We start from the raw sequence: 14,923 nt of genomic DNA, 5'->3' as shown, positions 1-14,923 counted from the left end.
AACAGAGTGGTGGATGAGTGGAACAGGCTGAACAATCATGTGACGAGTGCCAATACAATTGTCACATTCAAAAATGGATTAAATAAATTCTTGGACAGTGATAATAGGTGGATAATAGGTATTCACGGGAGCTTAGGTTCAAAGGAGCTGCCTTGTACAGGCCTACCGGCCTCTTGCAGACTCCTACGTTCTTATGTTCTTATGTTCTTAAAGTGAAGAAGAAGAAGAAGAAGAAGAAGAAGAAGAAGAAGAAGAAGAAGAAGAAGAAGAAGAAGAAGAAGATCAAGAAGAAGAAGAAGAAGAAGAAGAAGATCAAAAAGAAGAATATCAAAAAGAAGAAGATCAAGAAGAAGATCAAGAGGAAGAAGAAGAAGAAGAAGAAGAAGAAGAAGAAGACAAGGAGGTGACTTTATATCAACATCAAACTCACTCTTGTTAGCGTTTATTATTATTTCTCACCCTTCCTCCTCCTCCTCCTCCTCCTCCTCTTCCTCGTCCTCTTTGTAGTGTGATCCCTCCTTTCTTTCCTCTCTCACTTCCTCCTTCCCTTTTCCTTCCTTCCTTCCTTCATTCCTCCTCCTCCTCCTCCTCCTCTTCCTCTTCCTCCTCCTCCTTTCTTCCCTCGAGCTCCATGTGAACGAAACTTTTTACAAACTTTCCTTGCATGTCACTCTTAAATTCATGTGTGTGTGTGTGTGTGTGTGTGTGTGTGTGTGTGTGTGTGTGTGTGTGTGTGTGTGTGTGTGTGTGTTAAGGTATTTTAAGTTGCGTGTCACCATCAAAAGGAAGTTTATAAGAGAACGTTTGATGTGGATTTTCCTTTTTTTTCTAGAAGGGGGTGAGGGAGGAAGGAAGGAGGAACTGATTGGAAATGGCAATATTAATAAAATAATTCACAACGGAAGGAATAATAATAATAATAATAATAATAATAATAATAATAATAATAATAATAATAATAATAAAATACCGAGAAGAAAAAGTAGAAACAACAACAACAACAACAACAACAACAACAACAACAACAACAATGAAAACGAAATCAGGAACAAAAACAAACAATTCTCATTATTTTTTTCCTAACTAAACATTGAAGTGACGTTTTGAATTCGAGAAAAAAAAGGAAAGGAGAAAGAAATAAGAGAAAGATGGAGAGAAAGAAAGAAAAGTACAATTAAAAGAAAAGCAAAGACAGAAAGAAAGAAAAAGAAAAAGAAAGAAAAAATAACCTTCGCCTCAGAAAGAAAGGAAGAAAAAAAAAATAAAGAGAAAGGAAGAAAAAATAGCCTTCGCCTCAGAAAGATAGAAAGGAAGAAAGAAAGGAAGAAAGAATGAAAAAAATAAAGAGAAAGGAAGAAAAAATTACCTTCGCCTCAGAAAGAAAGAAAGGAAGAAAGAAAGGAAGAGAGAAAGAATGAAGAAAATAAAGGGAAAGGCAGAAAAAATAACCTTCGCCTCAGAAAGAAAGAAAGGAAGAAAGAAAGGAAGAAAGAATGAAAAAAATAAAGAGAAAGGAAGAAAAAATTACCTTCGCCTCAGAAAGAAAGAAAGGAAGAAAGAAAGGAAGAGAGAAAGAATGAAGAAAATAAAGGGAAAGGCAGAAAAAATAACCTTCGCCTCAGAAAGAAAGGAAGAAAGAAAGAATGAATGAAAGAAAATAAAGAGAAAGGAAGAAAAAATAGCCTTCGCCTCAGAAAGAAAGAAAGGAAGAGAGAAAGGAAGAAAGAATGGAAGAAAATAGAGAAAGGAAGAAAAAAATAACCTTCGCCTCTGAAAGAAAGAAAGAAAGAATGAAAGAAAATAAAGGGAAAATAACCTTCGCCTCAGAAAGAAAGCAAGGAAGAATGAAAGAAAATAAAGGGAAAATAACCTTCGCCTCAGAAAGAAAGAAAGAAAGAATGAAAGAAAATAAAGGGAAAATAACCTTCGCCTCAGAAAGAAAGGAAGGAAGAAAGAAAGGAAGAAAGAAAATACAGAGAGAGGAAGAAAAAAAATATAACCATCACCTCACATTCGCCATTCCTGACCCTTCGCCAAATCTTCGCTGCATCTCCTTCGACACACGGCCGCCGCGAACCTGCTGCAGCGGCACTTAAATTTTAGAGCAGCAATTACTAGCGGCAATTAGGAGTTATCAGCTGTCCCCATCCGTGCCACGCCCCCGCCAACACCCCGCCCCGCCCCAACCATAGCCAACGACAGACCCTACCTAGCCCAATATCTAGCAATGCACAGGTCTTAAAGCAGGTCTTATGATGCATAGATTGGGGTGGTGATGGTGTGGGGAAGAGAGGGAGAAGGAGGGGGTAACAACGTAATAGTGGGAGTTATGGTGGTGGTGGTGGTGGTGATGGTTAGTGGTGGTGGTATACGGTATAGAAATCGTAGTGGTAACAGTAGTAGTGGTGGTAGTGGTAGTAGTAGTAGTAGTAGTAGTAGTAGTAGTAGTAGTAGTAGTAGTAGTAGTTCAGAAAAGAAAAGAAAAAAGGATGATGGACCCTCAGAACAAACAGATATTAACCCCAATTTGAACGACATGATGGAGACTGAAGGAGAGAATGGACGCTGCTATCAACATGCATGTTTTACCTGTCTTCATATTACTTCAAGTAACAAAGTGCTATTTACTTTCTTGGCTGACTGTTATGCTGTTGTCATAAAACAGTTTATCCCCAAAAAAACTCACAGCTGTAATAAAGTAAATTATACCATTATGTTGGGCAATATGTGCGAAGCTCTGCTGCTATATGGCCATAATTTCTGGGGGGCTAGGAGGGCTATAGCCCCCTTCCCAATGTTTTCTATATCGGCCTCAAAATGTCCCTAAGTGTTGTTGTTGTTTTTTATTACCTCACCTGCGCATGCTCGCTTCGCTCGCCACCCTCCCCCTCCAACTCAATAAGCCTGTGATGCCCTCGAGCCCCGTAAAAAATCTGCCAAAATTACGGGCCTGTGCCATGTTCACAGCCTACTGCACTGAATAATGCCGACCAACCAATGTAACTTCGCCTAATACCAATCTAGGCCTTTTCAAATGATAGCCTAACAACAAAAATAATGAACCCCTAATATGGCAAGGTAAAGTTTGGTGCATACGCTATTGCTGCGCGTGGCTGCGGTGCTCATCTCCGATCCGTTGGCCCATTGAGCCTGTGGCAGGAAACACCAAGTTACCCTGGGCCACGGGCCAATGTGAAATCCGGTATTATCCCCATGAAATTACATTTTATAAATGGGTAAAAGTCGAAATGTTGAAATTTCACCTTACTCCACATGCTGAAATCATGGTAGCTACTGCTCTTCGAGACTATGGTAAGGCACTCGGATGAGGCCGAGGAATTTTTCAGTGGTGGGCAAAGCCAATATATTTTAGGTCCTATACATAATACATCAAATTTCCTATTTTCATTGGTTAACCACAATGCAATGACACATACAGTTACCAATAAATGTACCAGCAAGTGTCCTGAGATTTTAAAAATCTTAATTGTTGTAATTTGCAAACGAGAGTGAGAATGGCAATATGAGATTTCCAATTGGGGGCAACTGCCTCCCCTTTGCCCACCCCCTCCGGACCATGGATTAAATAGAGAGGATTGTTCACTGAGCAACACAAGGCATGCAGGAAAAGGTGGCCTGAGGTTCTACAGGTTCCCAGAGACAAGAAAACTGATAAATATGACATCAAGCACATCAAGGAACACACGGGAACTGAAACCAGGAGCTGTGCCATCCCAACATATTCCATCAAAACCACATGCAGGTATGTATTCATCGAAACTACTTTTTCCTGGGTAAAAGTTTGTCATGTCTCGCATCAACCACGCTTCTGCACATGAGGATGGCAACAAAGGGTGTCCTCAGAGGAACTCAAAGGGATCACGAAGTGCACAGGAGCTCAATAGAGATGCTCTGGCCATACAACATTATGAACTAAAATGGTTGTTCCATGATGTATCTGGTCAGCCATCTGTTTGCTGATAGGGTTAGGCAAGGTCAGAGTCTTGCTAGGATTGGTTAGTTTAGATTAGTTAATTTAAAATTAGCAATAGGGCGCTATTTTTAGGTATACCACAAGTCTGTGTGTAGGATATGATTTACCGTGCTACAAATGCAAAATGCAAGATAATTCCACCTAAAAGTTCCACATTTAGCTGTGTATAATATAAAGAACTTGGTGAGTGTAAGTTCAAATTTGTCACCGCACGTATTTCCCTGGCTAGAACATGCGATAAAGCTTGAATGCAAAGTGGCAAGGACAAATTTGTGAAAAGAGGTAGGTAAATTTACAGAGTATGTAACTGCATAATCATAAGTGAAAAGTAAGGATTCTCAAGTTATTTACTAGGCTACGAGTAGCTGCTAGTTCAGTTTTTGCAATAGTTATTATGGCATTTCTTATTATTATTTTAGTCACCGATATGTTCGTAGGGCTACAAGAAGGGAATATGAAACACGAAAATATATGTATACAGCATCTGACACAGCTCCACATAAACTTATTGTTTTTTGTTCTCTTGGTTATTTTCTCGATTTGGTGCATAAATGTCGCATCCTACTATCAGAGTTTTATTTTTTACTAGTTTCATATTGTGCTGAGTTAAACTAACTTAAAGGTTATGTTATTTAAATGAATAAAAGCCAGAATGAAGCAGTTCCTCTCTGTACCCGCGGGGCTTTGGGAACCAGTGCGCACGAGTTGCGGGAGTGACGTCACGGTTCCCCGCCACGTCATAACAATGACGTCGGCATGAACTATCCTCTCTCTTTAATCCATGCTCCGGACGCCCATGATGAGCCGTGCTCCTCGTCTCGAAAATAGCCAAAAGAATGCATTGGGATAATATTCACGAAAGCGTAGCCTCCTCCTCTGGCGGTCGCGGCGGCGGTCCAACCGGTGTTGCGAGAAATACCTCCTCGCAGAAATTAGCCGCATATACATCCCCCCACCCCACCCCACCCTGGTTAGGAGGTTATGTAAAGTTCGGTTGGAGTAGTTTAAATACGCTCCCTCACCCAAAACCCTCGATTTCCCACGGGTGTCGTTGAACCTCTCTGCGAGCTATTTTGCGGCTGCGGCGGCGGGTCCACAAAAGGCATTGAAAAGTCAATCATTTAGTAGTGATTTCCGGAGAAAATACTATCTCCATGATAAACGGCTCATATTTTGTCCAGAAATAAGCAGTCAGCATCTCGAATTTAGTAGGCTACACTTTCATGAACATGCATTGAATCACAAGAACTATCTCGAAAATCTCTCCTGAGGGACACGTGCCTCCGCCATAACAGCCTGTGTTAACATATGCGTGCCTGCCCCTCATGGCCAGCGGGGCACAGAAAGCGGAAACCAAACACTTGTGAACAGAAATCTCGCCTGACAACCCTAAAGCAATAGGCTAATCTAGTCCTTTAAGTCCAGGAAATATAAAATAACTTCCTAGAAGGTTTACTGTTGGACTGGCTGGGCCACACGTGTGCCTAGACCTTGTCCTTACCTAGCCTTAACCTTAACCATTACCTGCACTACACTCGTGAGGACACAATTAAGGTGGGCAGCTGTGCCAAGGCTCCCCTCTGAACAAGCCCTGCACTGAACCCTGCCCCGCCCAGGTCCACTCCAGGCCCAGTAACACGTGAACCTTACCATTACCTGCCGCGCCCCGCCTTCTAAACCTGCAGGACTACTCAGGGAGGAGGTGAGGCCATGAGGGGCAGGAAATAGCGAGGCGTGACCATATGGCTGAGGCAACACACGCCCGGCGCACCAAGACAACACAAGGCAGAAGAGAACCATTTCCTCCACGCCCAAACCTCCATAACCAGCTCTAATATACTTCCATATGCTCACTGGTACTAAATGGCTCTCTTACTTTAATTCCTCGCTAGGGTGCTTCACCGCCGCCTGCGAACACTCACTAGGGAAATATCGACATTATTCTGTCCCACCGAGGCACCGAATTGCCGACCCGACACCTCGAGGACTCGCCTGCAGCTGAGTGACTTTCCTTTTGTTCTACAGTGAAAGAAAGAAAAAATATTAAAGAAGTTGAAAATAATTAGACGATATAGGTTTTGTTGCTAGGAAACAACTGTGGTCTCTCCTGTTGCAGTCCCACGTTATTTCTGATACGTTTATGATATGCAAATTTATGATCTTTTACTGATAAATTCATTGCTAGTAGGTCTATTTTATATATCTTGGATGCTACACAAAGTCTTGCTTATATGTAAAGACCCTATTTTTATATATGACACTGGCAGTAGGATTTAGTAATAAGTAGCCTAGTACTGAAGTTTTCTTTCTTATAGTTAGGTAGCAGATAGTTCTACATTGACCCTATCCTTCTTTCAAAACAACTTAGCAAGAACACCCAATAAAACTCTGTAAAACAATAATAAAATACATCAAGCTTTAGGGGATTTGAGGCAAATCTAATAAGTGACAACTTGAATGTAAATAATGATAAATAACACACACACACACACACACACACACAGGTATAGCTACTGTACCAACAATCATATGCAGCCTATTGGGTTTAAACACTTTCAGCAATACAAAATTAGTTTGTCACACTTAACTAATAAAACACAAGCAAAGAACACACTGACATCACATACTAACCCACATGGCAATATACTAAGTTACACTTCACTAACACCCTCATACTGACACATACTAACATACAACATACCCACATACCAATATACTAAGCTACGTATCACTAACGCCCTCATACTAACACATACTAACATACCAACCCACATGCCAATATACTAAGCTACACATTTTTATAACACTCTCATACTAACACATACTAACATACCAACCCACATACTAAGTTACACATGACTAACACCCACATACTAACACATACTAACATACCAACCCACATACTAAGCTACACATCACTAACACCCTCATACTAACACACACTAACATACCAATATACTAAGCTACACATCACCATTCACCAACACCCTCATACTAACACATACTAACATACCAACCCACACATCACCAACACCCTCATACTAACACATACTAACATACCAACCCATATACTAAGCTACACATCGCTGACACCCACATACTAACATACCAACCCACATACTAAGCTACACATCACTAACACCCTCATACTAACACATACTAACATACCAACCCATATACTAAGCTACACATCACTAACACCCTCATACTAACACATACTAACATACCAACACACACATACACTAACATCACATACTAACCCACACGCATACACTAACACCCACACTAACATCACATACTAACCAACACACACACACTAACACCCACACTAACATCACATACCAACCCACACATCAACTAACACCCACACTAACATCACATACTAACCCACACATCAACTAACACCCACACTAACATCACATACCAACCCACACATCAACTAACACCCAAACTAACATCACATACTAACCCACACATCAACTAACACCCACACTAACATCACATACCAACCCACACATCAACTAACACCCACACTAACATCACATACTAACCCACACACATACACTAACACCCACACTAACATCACATACCAACCAACACATCAACTAACACCCACACTAACATCACATACCAACCCACACATCAACTAACACCCACACTAACATCACATACTAACCCACACACATACACTAACACCCACACTAACATCACATACCAACCCACACATCAACTAACACCCACACTAACATCACATACTAACCCACACACATACACTAACACCCACACTAACATCACATACCAACCCACACACACACTAACATCACATACCAACCCACACATCAACTATAACACCCACACTAACATCACATACCAACCCACACACATACTAACATCACATACCAACCCACACATCAACTAACACCCACACTAACATCACATACCAACCCACACCCACACTAACATCACATACCAACCCACACACACACTAACATCACATACCAACCCACACATCAACTAACACCCACACTAACATCACATACCAACCCACACCCACACTAACATCACATACCAACCCACACATCAACTAACACCCACACTAACATCACATACCAACCCACACATCAACTAACACCCACACTAACATCACATACCAACCCACACATACACTAACACCCACACTAACATCACATACCAACCCACACATCAACTAACACCCACACTAACATCACATACCAACCCACACCCACACTAACATCACATACCAACCCACACATCAACTAACACCCACACTAACATCACATACCAACCCACACCCACACTAACATCACATACCAACCCACACATCAACTAACACCCACACTAACATCACATACCAACCCACACCCACACTAACATCACATACTAACCAACACACACACACTAACACCCACACTAACATCACATACCAACCCACACCCACACTAACATCACATACCAACCCACACACACACACTAACACCCACACTAACATCACATACCAACCCACACATCAACTAACACCCACACTAACATCACATACCAACCCACACATACACTAACACCCACACTAACATCACATACTAACCCACACATCAACTAACACCCACACTAACATCACATACTAACCCACACACATACACTAACACCCACACTAACACCACATACCAACCCACACATCAACTAACACCCACACTAACATCACATACCAACCCACACATCAACTAACACCCACACTAACATCACATACCAACCCACACATCAACTAACACCCACACTAACATCACATACCAACCCACACATACACTAACACCCACACTAACATCACATACTAACCCACACACATACACTAACACCCACACTAACATCACATACCAACCCACACCCACACTAACATCACATACCAACCCACACACACACTAACCTACACATCAACTAACAATCTCACTATGATACCAAGGACACAAACTCAAAAGAACACCTCCACACTGTCATACCTAATACTGCTTACCTTCATCTTGCCCCGAGAGACTGTGGTAGGGACTGTCATTTTTACAGGAATTAGTTCATAGTATGGTAGAATTAAATAGATAAGTCAATGAATAAAGTAACAAATATAAAGGTAGAGCTATGGTGAAAGTAAAGAAAGCACATAAATAAGTAAGTAATAAAGGAAATGTAGAGCTATAATTGAATAGATGGATAATAGTGTACTGAAAGAAAAGTAGACATAGTGGAATCAAAGTAAATAGATGAATAGATAAATGAATAAGGTAATGAAATAGTTGTGGTGGAATTCAAGTAGATAGATAAATAGATAAAATACTAAAATAATGGTAGAATTATGATGGAATTAGAGTAAACAGAACAAAGAATAAAGTAAAAGAACATTGACAGAGTGGTTGTTGAATTCCAAGAGCCAAATATGAGGATGGGCAGATAATCAACCATAATCTGACGGGCAGGTAAGCTCAGTCTCGTTATTTTCCTTAATACAGATGTTCTTTCCTTTATTCATGAGGCGTGTGCTTGCTGTGTGCTTTTGCTCCTCACTAAATAGATGGAATAAATGTAGAGTAGGTGAAATTAATGTAAGTAGATGCATAGAAAAATAATTAAATAAAGATGAACCAAAGATAGTTATGGTGAGATTCAATAACAGGAGGAAAAGGAGGAAGAGGAGAAGTTATGAGAAAGAGAAGGAGGAAGAGTTGGAGAAAAAAAGAAGTTGGAGAAAGAGGAAGAGAAAAAAGAGGAAAAGGAGCTGGAAGATGAGAAAGAGGAGGAGAAAGAGGAAAAGGAAGAGGAGGAGGAGAAAAAGGAAGAAAAGGAGCTGAAAGACAGGAAAAAGGAGGAGAGAGGAGGAAAAGGAAGAGGAAGAGGGGAAAGAAGAGAGGAGAAAAGAAAAGGAAAAGGTCATCGTCCAGAAATAATACACCAGTTTTAAGTTAACTATTGCATGCTTACCGTAACCTTCCTGGGTCTTCTTGGTAACGGGAAAGCTATAGAAAGTGGCATAAGAAAATAACACAGACTGGGAAGCAAAGAATGTACTATAATATGCCATAATGCACTCTCTCTCTCCCTCTTTCTCCCACACACACACACACACACACACACACACACACACATTCATGAGGGCAAAAAAACAATATACACAAAAAATATATATAAAGAAGGGTGTGAGAAAATCCAGCTTTCCGACAGAGCTATAAATCAATGGAATATATTATCGGAGGAAGTCGTGTGAGCCAAGACATTCACACAGGCTTCAAGAAAAATATGATAAAGAAAGATTCAAAAGACGAGACAGAGAAGCTTCACCCAGCGTTGTAAAAAGTAGAAATAGGGAAGAATTAAATGAGAAATCACACTCGCTCTCTCTCTCTTACACACACACACAGCATCAAAAGGGTACAGAATCACAGTCCATTCCGGTATCATTATATAATTTGGCATCATCTTAAATGAGTATACAACAATAGTTACTAAAAACGTTTGGACATGTGAAAAGCTCCATAAAAACTGCGGCTTCCGGGATTATCTTATACACTGTGATGAACGATGAATGGATGAGTGGGCGGGTGACTGACTGATCGGGTGAGTGATGTGTGTGCATGTGTGTGTGTGTTAGTGATGGATGACTGACTGATGATGAGTGAGTGGTGCGTTGTGACAATGGCCTGAGTGGTGGTGGTGGTGGTGACGGTGGTGGTGATGGGTGATGGTGGTGGTGAATGGTGGTGCTACAAAGCCGCGCAGCAACCCAAAGGTGGCGGGACCGGTCAGAAAAACAGTCCATGGAGTGGCACAGCACGGCAAAACAAACATACACACACACAGCGTCCACCTGAAATATATATAGATACCCACGGTCCGATTTCTTCTCTCTCCCCTCTTATTCACTCTTCCTTCCCTTTACCTTTATTTTTTTTTCCTAGCTGTCTGAAGGCCTGTTATTAAATTCCTTGTGGTCTGTCCCCTATTTCTTAAGGCTAATGGTAGTGAATAATTGGTTAGTTTTCTTCCAGTTGAAATAGAAATAGAGGAAGTTAGACAAAATAGGACCAAGATCACATAAATTTTCACCCCATTTTAAACACCCAATGAAAACTAACGTTGCCAGATTGTCGTACTCGGCCGATTATATTTCCCGACTTCTTACCCCTAAACTGTCTTCTGGGTTCCAAAAACAAAACTCATTTATAGTTATCGTTAAAAGAGTTAGATCCTGATGTTTCTTGGCAATAGTTAGACGTCAGAAACCAGTAAATACTATGCTCTGAGTATGACAATCTGGCAATGGTGATGAAAACCAGCTCAAAAAAATATCACTGAAGCAATTTTTAACTTCTACCAATGAGTTAAAAAAAAAGACAAGTGGACCAAGACGACACACTTTCCAATCATAAAAATCCAATATAGTTTAACCTCACGAAAAAACGAAGGGAGACCAAAAATCGCACATTTCATCAACGGAAAATAAAATAAACGAGAAGGAAGGAAAGAGAGAGCGAGAAAGAGGAAAAAATAATCAGACCACAACACAAATCAGTTCTTCCAAGGATAAACTAACTGGCACTCCTCTCACCCAGTGCCAGAAGGGAAGAGGTCAGGGTCAACGAGGATTAAGAGGTCAAAGGTTAAGCCCAGGACGCTCCCCCTTACCCCCCTCCCTTCCAGCACTAGTTGAGGTCAGGCTTGCCACGGGAGGGTCCATCGAGGGTACAAGACAGAGGAGAGACGTGTGTGTAAGTACAAAGAGGTCATGGATAGTCATCAAGAATATAAGACTAGAATTGCTGTGTTTTTTTCCAAGGTGTTCGTGTTGAAGGGTAATTTTTTTGAGCTCTGGTACACTTGCAGCTGAACCCAAATTGTTGTACTAATTATTTACAAATTTTCTGAAGGCGGAAAAGGAGGAGAGAAAGGAAGATTGAGAGGAAAAGGAGGAGGAGGAGTTGGAGATCTAGAGGAGGAGGAGGAAAAGGAAAAGGAAAAGGAAAAGAAAGATGTGGAGGAATTGGAAAAAGGGGAGAAAGAGGAAGAAAAGGAAGAGGAGGAGGAGGAGGAGGAAAAGGAAAAGGAAAAGAAAGATGTGGAGGAATTGGAGAAAGGGGAGAAAGAGGAAGAAAAGGAAGAGAAGGAGGAGGAGTTATGAGAGAGAAGGAGGAAGAGTTTGAGAAAAAGGAGAAGTTGGGGAAAGAGGAAGAGGAAAAGGGGTTGGAAGAGGAGAAAGAGGAAGAGAAAGAGGAGGAAAAAGAAGAGGAAAAAGATCAAAAGGAGTTGGAAGAGGAGAAAGAGGAAAAAAGAGGCAGAAAAGGAAGGGGAAGAAGAGGAGGAGGAAAAGGAAGAGAGCAAAAAATACCATGTGCCCAAAATAATCCATCAATCAATCCCCAAACACTTTCTCTCCACCAGTTCCTTGATTGTCGTTGGCTCGTGAGTGTTCCGTGATATGTAAAAAATGTGAAGCAAAGAGAAGTTCCCCCAGCCAATACATATACACTATATAAACTCCGCTGGCAATACAAACCCCAATTAAAAAATATAATCCATCCCACCAATTAGCTACAAGAGAACCAGACTCAAAGCAGAACCCCCAGATAGCCAGGAAAAAATATGTATAGTTGAAGCTGGCTAACTTGTCCCCTATGCCCAGCCTCTTGGTCTTCGTTGATTGGGTGAGTTGCTGTTTCAGGTGTATAGGAGCAGTGATTAGCATTTTTTTTCGTTTTCTTTTTTTTTCTGCCCTTGAACAAACTGCTTCCTTTGCTGTATAAAAAAAGTTTAAATAGAAAATAATTATGTAAGCCATGGCGTAATCTTTTGAACTTGACTGTGATTGATTCATGTAATGCGAGGATGTTTTTGGCTTAAATAGAAAAAGAAATATTAAAAAAAGGTTGATTTGAATAGAAAAAATATGTTAGCTATGGAATTATCTTGTGATCTTAAGTGTGATCAATTCATATAGACGTTGTTTCACACTTAAATAGAAAATAATTAGATAGAAATAACTGCGCAAGTCATGAAGTAATACGATTTTAAGTACGATTTATTCATAGAGAAAAGTCATAGTTTCTGGCTTCAACATAAAAATTTAGGGAGGTCATGAAGATTGATCAATTCATATAAAAAGATAACTATTTTTGGCCTGAATAAAAAAAAGTAGCAATGAAGTTATCTTATGTGCAACTCATGTAAAAAACTATTACATTCACAGCCTTGAGAGAAAAATTACATCTTACGGTGATCTTCAATGTGACAAATTCATATAAAACACAACTCTGGGTCTAAAGGTCAGGGCTAAGGGGACTAGATAGCCGGCAACAACTACGTCACTGGTACGAGTCTTCCAGCGGTGCCAGCATGCAGGGCCACGGTGCCACTCTGCCTCATAGTGCCAGGCATCGCGCGGGCCAACAACGCAACGCTAGCCTTGCCACACTGTTGAGCAAATCGCTGAGTGGCTGCCAAACACAATATATCTCAGAGTAGCGACAGCGAGCACTTTGTAAGGGGGTGAAAATTATGCTTGTTGCGAGTTCACTATCATAAATATTACCATTATCTTGTTTAGTTGTGCGTTTAAATACATGCTCTCTCGAAGTATGTATAGTTTAATTTTTTTGGCTTTTTGCTATATTTTAATCTACTACAGGTGTGATTTTTTAATAGCCAAGCGTATTGTTATTATTTTTTCTTCTTCAAACTCAGTGGGCAGAGGCTGAGTTAGTGTAAAGAGACGGAAACTACAGAACATCATCGTGGATCTCAAGAACACAGGGCCAAGTAGTAATGAAGTTATTATTCTCTCTCTCTCTCTCTCTCTCTCTCTCTCTCTCTCTCTCTCTCACATATATATCGACCACTTAAATTGATCATAACGCTGTATCAGTAATTTCCTTTTTCCAATTTTATATATTAATTTCAGTGCAATTCATCTCTTTTTATTTCCTTAGTTAAGTATGAAATTGTTTTCTTTATATGGATGAACTGAATTATTTTCCTTTAAGTACCTCTATATATCAACGATGCACATACGCTTGTCTGTCTTTCTTATGTTCATTAGCACAGTCCTCATTTCAAGACATATCCCATTTTTCACACATACAGTCTTTCCATAACTTCCATTCCATAATTTCCATTCTTTACTTATACACATCAATCTCTCATCTCTCAACACCATCATTACTTCATTTCTTCCTCCCTTCCTTCTTCGTCCTTCCTCCCGGTCACTAGCACAGCCACAGGAAGCGGTTAATACTGATAATGACACAATGATAAGTAACGCTTGGCAGGTTTTTACACACATTCACACACAGGCTTGCGGCTCCGGACTCACACACACTGTCTGTTCTCGTTTCTTTTCGGCGAGTGCGACCATCGGCGACGACCTCCAGCAACTTGCATAATACTGGATGTGGATGTGCCTCTGGAAGATTATTTTTCCCCTGACGTCAATGATAAAAATATGAAAAATAGTCGCATATAATCAACCTTGGCAAAGAGTTAGGCAGTTATCGGTAAGTATAAGTTCACAAACACTTTACAAAATTAAACTGCAGACCAGAGTTACCGCACTGGCTCAGTCGTGTAAGTAGTAATGGTAGTAGCACTGGTAATGGTCATAGTGGTGGTGGTGGTGGTGGTAGAAGTAGCAGTAGTAGTAGTAGTAGTCATAGTAACAATCATGGTGTTTCGTAATCTCTCTCTCACACTCATTCTCACGCTCTCTCTCACTCTCACTCTCTCTCTCTCTCTCCACTCCCTCTCTTTGGCGTTGGGTGTGAGGAGACTTTATCATCACAGCAGGAGGTGGAGGTGGTGGTGGTGGTGGTGGCGGTGGTGACTTGGCTCCGGCAGTGGTGGTAGTCATGGTGGCATTTATGTTGGTGACACAAACACTCG

The sequence above is a fragment of the Eriocheir sinensis genome, chromosome 30, assembly GCF_024679095.1.
Source record: "Eriocheir sinensis breed Jianghai 21 chromosome 30, ASM2467909v1, whole genome shotgun sequence".
Lineage (NCBI taxonomy): Eukaryota > Metazoa > Arthropoda > Malacostraca > Decapoda > Varunidae > Eriocheir > Eriocheir sinensis.
Note: the sequence above shows the minus strand (reverse complement) of the source record.